Source organism: Bos grunniens, chromosome 28, assembly GCF_055505025.1.
Source record: "Bos grunniens cultivar Pamir isolate PY7600 chromosome 28, Bosgru_T2T1.0, whole genome shotgun sequence".
NCBI lineage: Eukaryota > Metazoa > Chordata > Mammalia > Artiodactyla > Bovidae > Bos > Bos grunniens.
Window position 1 is genome coordinate 10981361 of NC_141192.1, and position 12269 is coordinate 10993629.

Sequence of the window (12269 nt, forward strand, 5' to 3'; positions counted from 1 at the left end):
ATTTTCTGGTTGTCTCTCCAGAAGATCGTAGAGGAAACATTGTGGGGCTGAGAAAAGGAGCATGAAACAGGAGGGGAGGGGACAGAGCACAACCTTTGAAAGAATGACATAAAAATAAAATAAAAGAGAAAGAATGACATAGCACAAGGGCATAACATAAACCAATTAAAACCAATTGGGTCCTAGATGACAAGTCAAATTCAAGTAAACCTTAATGCCCAATCTATAAGCCAGCAGACACACCCAGGGGTGGCAGGACAGCTCTAAGTCACTGTCAAAAGATGGAGGAGTGGGTGGTTCCCCAATGGTTGTGATGATCCTCCCACTCATTAGCATATGAATTCACTAGCAAAACCTAGCCAGGCCTAATTCCATGGCCCCAGCCCTTGCCCTCGGCAATGGTTCACACCCTGAAGAGTGACTTCTCTCTGAATCCTAACAAATCCACCTCTTACTTATCGCTTTGTCTCTCAATGAATTTTTGGAATGAGACAGAGCCTGAGCTTCATTAGTTTTGGCCGGGCTTGAGTCCCGAGAGAGACCTGAAGGACAGGAGGAAAAAGCAGTGGGAAAAACGTGCCAAGGGATCCCCTTCGTAGCCTGCTGGAAAATCTGCTAAATACCTGACCTGTGCTCACAGTTTTCATTGGCCTGATTCTTGGCACAGAGAAGAGTAAGGATAGAAGAACCCCACCGGCTTGGGTATCAGCTACTGGGGCCCAGCAGATAGTGCCTTTGGGACGTACCGAAGAGTAGCCTCTCCAGAGTCCCTTAATTGCGCCCACTGCCGCCCACCTGTTCACGGGGTTTCAAGGAAAGAAACCAGAGATTGTAAAGGAATTAAGATTTTGTTAGGCATGTCCTTCCAGCTATAGGAGCGAGGACCTCCTACCTTAACCAGAGGTCTTCTGGAATCTGAGGCTGAGCCGCGTGAGCTTTCTGCTGAGTTCATTTTCTGGTGTCCTGGTGTCCAGCACAATGGGCCTCTTGTTAGTTCCCTTGCGCTGGGTTTTCTTCACGTTCCGCTTCAACCACAGGAGCTTTCGTTGAGTTGGGATCCTGCTGTGCATGGCCTCCTCCTTGTGGGGGGCCCGCACCAAGGATGTTTCAGCCAGGTTAAATCTGAGTCATGGCACCATAGATGTCAGGTGAGTGTATTCCCCTCAGTTCTGTCTCATCACAACAAAGATTTGGAGTGATGGACATTAAAGCCCTCAGCGCGTCACAGCCCTCAGGTCTTGGACAGACCATGTTATAGCTCGCAGGTCTCGAACAGACTGTGTTATACCTCTTAGACAAATCAGTGTTACAACTCTATTTTATTTGGAAGATAGCAGGAGAATCCATCCTTGAAGCGTGAGGGGCATGCCAACCCAAAAACACGAAGAGAAGAGAGTGGAGGAGAAAGAGAGAGAGAAAGAGCATACACATGCCAGGGAGAGAGAGAGAGAGAGAAAGAGCACACACACACGAGGGAGAAAGAGAGAGAGAGAAAGAGAGAGAAAACACATGCACACAGGGAAGAAAGAGAGAGAGAGAGAGCCCTTTGGCTCCTCTTTTTATACGTTTTTTTCCTTCCCCTTAGGCCTGCCCAATGAAAATTGGGCTTAGTCAGGAGTGCTGTTCTACCTGAAGTCCTCACTCCGGTCCTCGGACCTTCCTTTGACCTTCCTCTGTTCTATTTTCACGGGCTTTTCTCTTCCTTGTCTTTTAGCCACCACCATTTTGGACTCCTTTTCCCTATTCTAACTACCTAACAATTCCAAATCTTTGTTACCACAAAAACTGAAGGAAAGAAATAAACCAACCTGACAAAAGTTAAAAAAAAAAAAAAAAAAAACACTCAATACTTTTAAAATATTAATTTTGTTCTAGACACTGATATAAAATAGCCAACATCCACAACTGTCTGAGGTAACAACTTATACTTGAAGACAGGGAGGGAAGATCCCTGCCCAGACAGCCAACTACCTCAGGCCACTGAATCCTTCTCCCAAGATCAACCATGAAGAAATAGTAAACATATGAGAGAAGCATGAATTCCTAAAACCAAAGAGAAAATGTAGGGAATATCCTCCCCACTCCCACCCCACTCCTCAGACAAAAAGCTAGAATTGGTGTTGGGGTGGATGAATTGGGCAGTAGGGAGAAGGTTGGTGGAGAACTTTTAATCTGTTCTCGTCTCTCCCTCAAGTTGAACACAGCTATGGGCCTGACCCTTCTGCACAGAAATGGGCAACAACAGGGCCCATGACAGCTTCTATTGATATTAGCAACATAAAAGCCCACTGGATAATGAGAGAGAGTTCAGGAAAACAGACTGAGAGCCCCCGAGCAATCACCCCTATACTGCCAACCAAAGCACCAGGATTGTGGACTACACTGGTATCAAAAAGCTCAAAAGTGAAAAAGCTCAGGCAAAAGAGTGACCAATGGAATGGTGTCAAACAGGAAAGGATTCTTTAAGGGGTCTATGGCTCCTGGATATTCATCCTTAAATCACTGATTTCAGTGTAGACTAGGGCTTGGCCTTAGCCCTCCCTGCAGTGCATTATCAGACCTGCTGGTTGGTATCCCAAGGGATACAAGATTACAAACTAAAGCACTGGAAAGTTGAGAATCACAAACATATGCTAAGCCACACCTGTCATCTGAAACAGAAGTGTTGAAACAGAAGGACTGGAAATCTAAAAATTCTCCTTGAGTAGATGAGGAATTAAAAAGAGAAGATGTTAGCAATATGGTATGTGAACAAGAAATCATTTAAAAAGAACTAAGTAAAACTATTAGGCATGAAAAATAGAATAGTTGAAATAAAGAATGTATTAAATGAAAATAGAACACATGAAATAAAATGGATATAGTTGAAGAACAAATTTGTAGACACAGGTCTATGAGTGTCTCACAGTGGGAAAATATAAAACATAAAATACAAAAGAAGCTTGGAAATGTGGATGATAAAGAAAGGGGCATAAGTTCCAGATAGAAACGTAAAAATGGAGTAGAAAAAATATTTGAAGAAAAAATGGAGAGAAATTTCCCACAAACAACTGTATTTGGAAGGTCTTAAAAGGGCTTCCCTGGTGGCTCAGAATCCCATCTGCCAATGCACGAGACACAGGTTGGATCCCTGATCCAGGAAGATCACATGCCGTGGAGCAATAAAGCCCACATGCCTGTGCTCTAGAGCCTGGGAACCATAGCAAGAGAAGCCACCTCAATGAGAAGTCATGCACCACAACTACAGAGTTGCCCCTGATTGCCACAGAGAAAAGCCTGCGTAGCAACAGAGATCCAGCACAGCCAAAAGTAAATAAATAAAAATTTTAAAAAGAAAGGACTTATAAAGGGCCAAAAGAAATAAAGCATACGAATCTCTAGACATAACAATAAAAATTGACAATAATCAAGAGAAAAATTATAAGTTTCCAGAGGGAAAGAACAGATCACCTCCAGAGGAATGACAATGAACAGATACCAAACAGCTACACTGGGTGATAGAAGACAGTGAATAATAGTTTAAAAATACTGGGAAAGGTACTTTGAATGTAGAATCTTATCTTCGGTCAAATTATTCAAATGAGAGACAGTGGGGGGGTGGGGGGGGAGTTCCCTGCATTCAAGAGCTCAGAATGTTTGCCCTACAAAGACACACATTGAAAACACCTGGGGGAAAAGTCCTTAATAAAAGGGACATAAGTGAGAAAATGCTGCAAGAAATGTAGGGGAGGGAGAGGAAGAGACATCAAAATAAATAAATAAATAAAAGGAGGTAAGCCCAAATTTAAATTATATACAGTATAGTCAGTTTCCATGATGGGTAGGTGTATGTGTGTATGGAGGCAGAGGGATGGGGGAAGCAGCACTAGGATAAGTTAACCGGGCATAGGAGTAAGTTGAAATACAAAACTTCTTTGGTTATGTCCCAATAAACCCACTGTATATGCGTGCTAAGTTGCTTCAATCCTGTCCTATTCTCTATGACCCTTATGGACCAGGCTCCTCTGTCCATGAGATTCTCCAAGCAAGAATACCAGAGTGGGTTACCATGCCCTCCTTCAGGGGATCTTCCTGACCCAGGGATCGAGCCTGTGTCTCTTTATGTCTCCAGCACTAGCAGGTGGGTTCTTTACCACTAACACCACCTGGGAAGCCCAAACCTATTTGTACACTGAATAGTAAATAAAAAATTCATTTAATACAACTAACCTACCAGCATCATAGCTTTGCCTAGACTAATGTAAACATGCTCAGAACACTTTCATTAGCCTACAGTTGGGCAAAATCATCTAGTACAAAGTCTATTTTATAATACAGTGTTGAATATATCATGTAATTTGTTGAACACTGTACTGAATGGTTGTGTGAATACTATAAGTGTGCCCATTGTTTACCCTAGTGATGGTGTGGCTGACTGGGAGCTGCAGCTGCTGCCATTGCCCAGCAAAACCAGCACACTAGGGGCTACCAGAGAGGAGAGGGTTGGGAAGAAGGGCAAAATAGATGAAGAGGCTTAAGAGGTACACACTTCTAGGGACAAAATAGATGCTAACAAGGTTGTAATGTACAGCACAGGGAATGTAGTCAATATTTCATAATAACTTTATATGGAGTATAATCTGTAAAAATATTGAATGACTGTTGTACACCTGAAACTAATAAAATATTGTAAGTCAATCATACTTAAATATGTTTTAAAAAGAACTAAATTTTGAAAAACTTTCCACTTTTTAACCCTCTGCTGCTGCTGCTGCTAAGTCGCTTTAGTCGTACATGACTCTGTGCGACCCCATAGATGGCAGCCCACCAGGTTCCCTCGTCCCTGGGATTCTCCAGGCAAGAACACTAGAGTGGGTTCCCATTTCCTTCTCCAATGCAGGAAAGTGAAAAGTGAAAGGGAAGTTGCTCACTCGTGTCCAACTCTTAGTGACCCCACGGACTGCAGCCCACCAGGCTCCTCCGTCCATGGGATTTTCCAGGCAAGAGTACTGGAGTGGGGTGCCATTGCCTTCTCCGTTTAACCCTCTAGAATCATCTAAATCTCAATGAACTAGAATTACTCACACTGATACAACCTCAGAAAACCCAAGTTGCATTAACCTTAACTTTCCTACTACTAAGAAATGAAATCACCCAAAAAGATGAATCTGATAAAGAGAAAAGAGACAAAGATAAAGCTTCCTAAGAGGGAATCTTGCAGGTATTCTACTTTCCAAGGGAAAGGTAACAACATAACAACCCTCTGAGAGAACTAATATATTATTGTTGTTCAGTCACTCAGTCATGTCCGACCCTTTGGGACCCCATGGACCGCAGCACTCCAGGCTTCCCTGTCCTTCACCATATCCCAGAGTTTGCTCAAACGCCCATCCATCGAGTTGGTGATGCCATCCAACCATCTTGTCCTCTGTCATCCCCTTCTCCTCCTGCCTTCAATCTTTCCCAGCATCAGGGTCCTTTCCAGTGAGTCAGCTCTTTGCATTAGGTGGCTAAAGTATTGGAGCTTCAACATCACTAATTCCAATGAATATTCAGGGTTGATTTCCTTTAGGGTTGACTGCTTTGATCTCCTTGCAATCCAAGGGTCTCTCAAGAGTGTTCTCAAACCACCATAATTCAGAAGCATCAATTCTTCAGACTCAGCCTTCTGTATGGTTCAACTCTCACATCCATACATGACTACTATGGATAGCCATAGACTACTATGGTTTATCCATACGAAAAACCACAGCTTTGACTATACAGACCTTGGTCAGTAACGTAAGGTCTCTGCTTTTTGATACGCTGTCTATGTTTGTCATAGCTTTTCTTCCAAGGAGCAAGCATCTTTTAATTTCATGGCTACAATCTCCATCTGCAGTGATTTTGGAGCCCAAGAAACTAAAATCTTTCACTGTTTCCATTATTTCCCCATCTATTTGCCATGAAGTGATGGGACCAGAAAACATTTGTTTTCTGAATGTTGAGTTTTCAGCCAACTGTTTCACTCTCCTCTTTCACTTTCATAAAGAGGCATTTTAGTTCTTCTTCACTTTCTGCCGTAAGGGTAGTGTCATCTGCATATGAGTCTACTGGTATTTCTCCTGGCAATCTTGATTCCAGGTTGTGCTTTATCCAGCGTGGCATTTCACATGATGTACTCTGCTTAGGAGTTAAATAAGCAGGGTGACAATATACAGCCTTGACGTACTCCTTTCCCAAGTTGGAACCTGTCCGTTATTCCATGTCTGGTTATAACTGTTGCTTCTTTTCCTGCATACATGCTTCTCAGGAGGCAGGTCAGGTGGTCTGGTATTCCCATCTCTTTAAGAATTTTCCATAGTTTGTTGTGATCCACAGTCAAAGGCTTTGGCATAGTCAGTGAAGCCGAGGCAGATGTTTTTCTGAAATTCTCTTGCCTTTTCTATGATCCAACAGATGTTGGCAATTTGACCTCTGGTTCCTCTGCCTTTTCTAAATCCAGCTTATACATCTGGAAGTTTTTAGTTCACATATTGTTGAAGCCTAGCTTAGAGGATCTTGAGCATGATCTTGCTAGCATGTGAAATGAGTGCAGTAGTTTGAACATCCTTTGGCATTGCCCTTCTTTGAGATTAGAATGAAAGTTGACCTTTTCCAGTCCTGTGGCCACTGCTGAGTTTTCCAAACTTGCTGGCATACTGAGTGCAGCACTTTTACAGCATCATCTTTTAGGAACTGAAATAGCTCAGCTGGAATTCTATCACTTCTACTAGCTTTGTCTGTAGTGATGCTTCCCAGGGAGCCACTCGACTTCACACTCCAGGATGTCTGGCTTTAGGTGACTGGTCACACCATTATGGTTATGGGTCATTAAGATCTTTTTTATATAGTTCTTCTGTGTATTCTTGTCACCTCTGCTCAATATTTTCTGGTTCTGTTAGGTCCATACTATTCCGTTATTGTGCCCATCTTTACATGAAATGTTCCCTTGGTGTCTCATTTTCTTGAAGAGATCTGTAGTCTTGCCCATTCTATTGCCTTCCTCCACTTCTTTGCACTGTTCACTTAAGAAGGCTTTCTTATCTCTCCTTGCTAGTCTTTGGAACTCTGCATTCAGATGGGTATATCTTTCCTTTTCTCCTTTGCCTTTTGCTTCTCTTCTTTTCTCAGTTATTTGTAAGGCCTCCTCAGACAACCATTTTTACCTTTTTCTTTTATTATTTTTTAATTTAAATTTATTTATTTTAATTGGAGGCTAATTACTTCACAATATTGTATTGGTTTTGCCATACATCAACACGAATCCGCCACAGGTGTACACGTGTTCCCCATCCTGAACCCCCCTCCCACCTCCCTCCCTGTACCATCCCTCTGGGTCATCCCAGTGGTATTTCTGTTTCTTGGGGATGGTTTTGATCATTGCCTCTTGTACAATGTTATGAACCTCTATCCATGGTTCTTCAGGCACTCTATTAGATTTAATCCCTTGAATCTATTTGTCACTTCCACTGTATAATCACAAGGGATTTGATTTAGGTCATCGATAGATAGCAAGTCACATTTCAATCTATCTGTAATTGTTATGCATGTTTCCACTTAAGAGCAAAAGTCAGCAGGGTGTAATGTCCCTCCGTTGGCCTTTGAGTGACACCTCTCTTCAAACTGTCACCTAGTACTTACTAGCTATATTAGTGATACCTTGGATAAATTTCATGTCTTTGAATCCCAGTGTCTACTCCCTTCTTATTTCCTTTTATCCCCAACACCCCTACTGCCCCCACATCCAGGCAACATTCCCAACTTGTTTGCTGTGCCTGTTCTTCAAAATGTACATTGTGGTTTTGTGAGCAAGTATTTCTGATTTAAATAAAAAGTTGTATATACGTATACACACACAAACACAGGATTTAAATACCCAATCATGTTGCTATATGTCAACTGCTACTAAACTCAGGCATCTTGAGAAGAACTCCCAGAATGGTGAGTTTGGTAACTTAATCTAATTTTCATTTAATTCTTGACTATTTGCCACAGATTGCTGAGTTGCCCACATTCCTGTTGCTCCCTTGGAAGGGGAAAAAAAAATCATCCCTAAAACAGTGTGGAAGCCAACTGGAACCTGCAAGATTTGTAAGCAAGATGGGAAACAATAGAAAAAGGCTGGCCAGCTAGGATAGCTTATCTTGGATGCCTCCAAAAAGCTGCCTTAACCTTGTTTAGCTTCGCTAGAAGCGTTTAACTACACAGGGAATGAGATCAAATGATGTTTGTGACCCACTCCTAATCAGAATCTCTTTTTTTTTTTTTTTAGAGAACTACATGATTTAATCTGCGATAAATACATAAGTACATAATTCGAAAATCCAAACCTCCGACCCCAATCAGAATCTCTTGATGAATCACAGCTTTGTTGTGGTGAAGGGGCTTATGTAACTCAGTGAAGCCATGAGCCACGCTGAGCAGGGCCACCCAAGACGGAAAGGTCAGAGTGAAGAGTTCTGACAAAATGTGGTCCACTGGAGGAGGAAATAGCAACCCATTCCACTGTTCTTGCCAGGAGAACCCCATGAACTGTATGAAAAAGCAAAAAGATATGACACTGGAAGATAAGATACCCTTCGACCCCACCCCCACCAGGTCGTAAGGTATCCAATATACTACTGGGGAAGAGCAGAGGGCAATTACAAATAGCTCCAGAAAGAATGAAGCGGCTGGGCCAAAGCGGAAATGACGCTCAGTTGTGGACGTGTCTGGTGGTGGTTAAAGTAAAGTCGAATGCTATAAAGAACAATACTGCATAGGAACCTGGAATGTTAGGTACAGAGGAGCCTAGCATGCTGCAGTCCATGGGGTTGCAAAGAGTCAAACACAGCTTAGTGACTGAACAACAGAATCAGAATGTTGTAAGGGATTACAGAAATCTTCAGAAGGACACCCCACACACATACACACACACACCCTCATTTTACATTGGGAGAAATCAAGTGTCTACAAAGGAAGGTAACCACCAATGTCACACGATCAATCTGGTGGCAGACCTAGGTCTCTGGCTCCTTGGTATTTCACCAAGCTGCCTGTCAGCAGTGCTGGATGAACCGCCAAAGTAATGCTCTCAACAGCATGGCTCACCTCCCAAATATTTTACAAATATTATCCAAGAAAGATGCATTAAGAGTGAGAATATTTTCCATCACTGTTGTTAGAGGCCCTAAACCCCTACATCCTGTTCATGTTACTGGCGCCTGCCTTTGATACTGTATCCATAGCAATGTACAAATACTGTAAACATCTGCAGACCTAGGGGATGTTCTTGCCATTGGTTAAAGGTACAGCAATAATACGTTGCACATGTACACTGAAAGGGGGTATTTATAGCATTTATGAAGCTTTAACATCTGCACAGCTTAAGAATTGGCTGGGCTTATGTTCTGAATATTACAGAACATTTCCTAGGAAACTGAAAATAAATATATTACAAAATTTCCATTTTGAAATACATTTAGTATTGTCCTGGCATCCTGTAATGCCTGTTGCAAAATACACTGCAGATATTATTAACTAAAGTACAGATTTTGTTCAAATTTCACAAAACTTTATGCTCGTGTCCATTATTTGCTTTTATACTTTATTCGAGATTCCACATTGTATTTAGTTGCATTGAGCAGCTTCAGCTGCATGCAACAAGTTCTGATAAATTGTCTTTTCATTTTTAATCTGTTACAAATATTTTCTGATTTTCCTTGTTATGGCTTCTTAGATGCACCATCATTTAAAGTGGACACTTAATTCCCAATACATGGGGCTTTTAAAGTACTTTTAATATTAATTTCTCATTTAAATGCTTTCTTCTCTGTAATCACCCTTTGTGTTTTTGCAGTCTTTTAATTTTATTGAGGTTTTCAATGGCTAAGTCAAAGATCTCTCTTGGTAACTATGACATTGCACTTGAAAATATGTGGGCTATTTTCAAATATCTTTTTATATTTATTTTTAACATAATTCCACAGTGACAAGAGAACAGACTCTGTATGATTTCAATACTTTTAGACTATGAAATTTTTGCACCTTGCACCTGGATATGTTGCAGTGTCTCCTGGTTTATAGTCTATGGGAGCTTGAATAGAATTTGCATCCTCCTATTGTGTGAAAATTATATAAATCTTAATGATGTTGAATTGGTTCATAATGCTTTTCAGGTCTACTATATCCTTCTACTTTTCTATTTATTCTATTAATTTATGAAAGTTTGATATTGAAACTCCAACTAAAAATCTTAATGTATCTATGAAAAAATAACTGTAATAAGTAGTGGAACTATATGTAACTTGTTTTGTATTTTCAAAGTCTCCTGTAAATGTGTTATCATGCTTTCATAATTTAAAAAATAAAGAAGGAAAAGTTTTTTAAAAATGAAGAATGTTGTCTCCTCAGAAGTTCTGGTTAATGCATCATACAACATAAACTAAAGAGGAGGGAGGAGACCCCAACAAGTAAAGACAATGTTTATGTTTGTGTTTCTCGTCTTGTCATAAAGCATGGATTTCACTTCATCATATCATACAGTGGAAATACTATGTAATAGTGTGCTGTGTGTCTCTTCTCTGCTTGGTAGTTGGTAATGTCATGTTGGTAGCTTAAAATTGTCCACAACAGGAATATGTAAGAAGAAGGAATTCATAGGGTCTGGACTCCATCTTAGGCCTGTTCATGCTGATCATCATAAAATTTTCTGTATCTATCAGAGTGTAACCTCGGGTGGGCCAGAAGAGCATGAGAGAGAGCTAACTCAATTATTCCCTGAGGTCTGGGCGGAAGACAAAACCCCCTTTCCCCCAGGCTGGCTAAACATCAAGCCCCAGTGATAACTGAACTCAAACCAGGCACCATCCTGGTTAGAAAGTGCCAGTACCCGCTACTGATAGAGGCCTGGGCCAGCATACTGCCCCACATCAATAGATTGAAATAAGCAGGCATTCTAGTAGAGTGCCAGTCGGCTTGGAATACACCAATCCTGCCAGTCAAAAAGGAAGGAGGACAGGACTATAAGCCTGTACAGGATCTCAGGCTAGTCAACCAGGCTACTATGACTTTACACCCCACTGTTCCAAACCCCTATACCTTACTTAGCCTCCTCCCGCCAAGGACTAAAGTTTATAGTCGCCTAGATCTCAAGGATGCCTTCTTCTGCTTACACCTCGTCCCAGCGTCACAGCCCATCTTTACCTTTGAATGGGAAGATCCAGTCAGGGGCACCAAACAACAGCTCATCTGGACTCCCCTACAAGGGTTTAAGAATTCCCCAGCCATCCCCGGGTCTGGTGGCTCAGAGGTTAAAGCACCTGCCTGAAATGCAGGAGACCCAGGTTCGATCCCTGGGTCGGGAAGATCCCCTGGAGAAGGAAATGGCAACCCACTCCAATGTTCTTGCCTGGAGAATCCCATGGAGGGAGGAGCCTGGTGGGCTACAGTCCATGGGGTCCCAAAGAGTTGGACACGACTGAGCGACTTCACTTTCACTTTCACTTTCACCCATCTTTGGGGAAGCCTTGGCTTCTGACCTGAACTCATTCCATCCAGAAGAGTATGGATGTTGGCTCCTATAATATGGGGATGACCTGCTGCTGGCTGCTGAGACCAAGGAAAAATGCTGGAAAGGGAAAAAAGCACTGCTCCAGCTGCTGATGGAAGCAGATTACCAGGTACCGAAGAAGAAGGCACAGATCTGCAAGGTGGAGGTAAGGTATCTGGGGTTTGTTTTAAAGGACACAAGGTTCCAGACCCTAGTTGGGTCCTATATACCGATGGCAGTAGCCTGATAAAACAAGGACAATGGCTGTCAGGTTAGCCAAAGCAGAAGGGGCCACCAAGACTGAAAAGGGATGGTGGGAATTGCCAAGTGGTAAATTATTGGCACCAGAGGAGCTGGCACACACTCTGGTAAGCCAAACACACCAAGCGACCCACCTAGGCCATGCTGCCTGCTCACAGGTTAATGCTGCCTCTCGGTGTTCAGACAAAAACCTCCGGGTATTCAGCTGAAAGGCACGCTGCCCTTTGAACACCTGGGAGTGGACTTCACTGAAATGAAACCTCACCAACACGACTGTTCCCTGCTGGTCATGGTATGTGCGTTCTCGGGATGGGTAGAAGTTTTTCCTACCTGGACTGAAGGAGCATCACAAGTAGCCCGGTGTCTGCTTACGGAAATAGTTCCCAGATTTGGACTTCCTACCAGCATTGGTTCAGACAACGACCCGGCTTTTGTAGCTGATTTAGTACAAGTAAGCAAAACTTTAAACATCAAATGG

General features: G+C 42.3%; 1 long non-coding RNA gene and 1 other non-coding gene across 2 annotated transcripts; both read left to right on the forward strand.

Moving 5' to 3' along the window:
* The first annotated feature begins 3075 nt into the window (after positions 1-3075).
* Positions 3076-10375, forward strand: LOC147342840 (uncharacterized). The gene is made up of 2 exons (XR_015156741.1): positions 3076-4120; positions 8273-10375. It is a non-coding gene; the product is annotated as an uncharacterized LOC147342840 (long non-coding RNA).
* An 892-nt stretch (positions 10376-11267) lies between these two features.
* TRNAF-GAA (transfer RNA phenylalanine (anticodon GAA)) lies at positions 11268-11345 on the forward strand. Its single transcript has one exon. It is a non-coding gene; the product is annotated as a tRNA-Phe (tRNA).
* Positions 11346-12269: the final 924 nt, after the last annotated feature.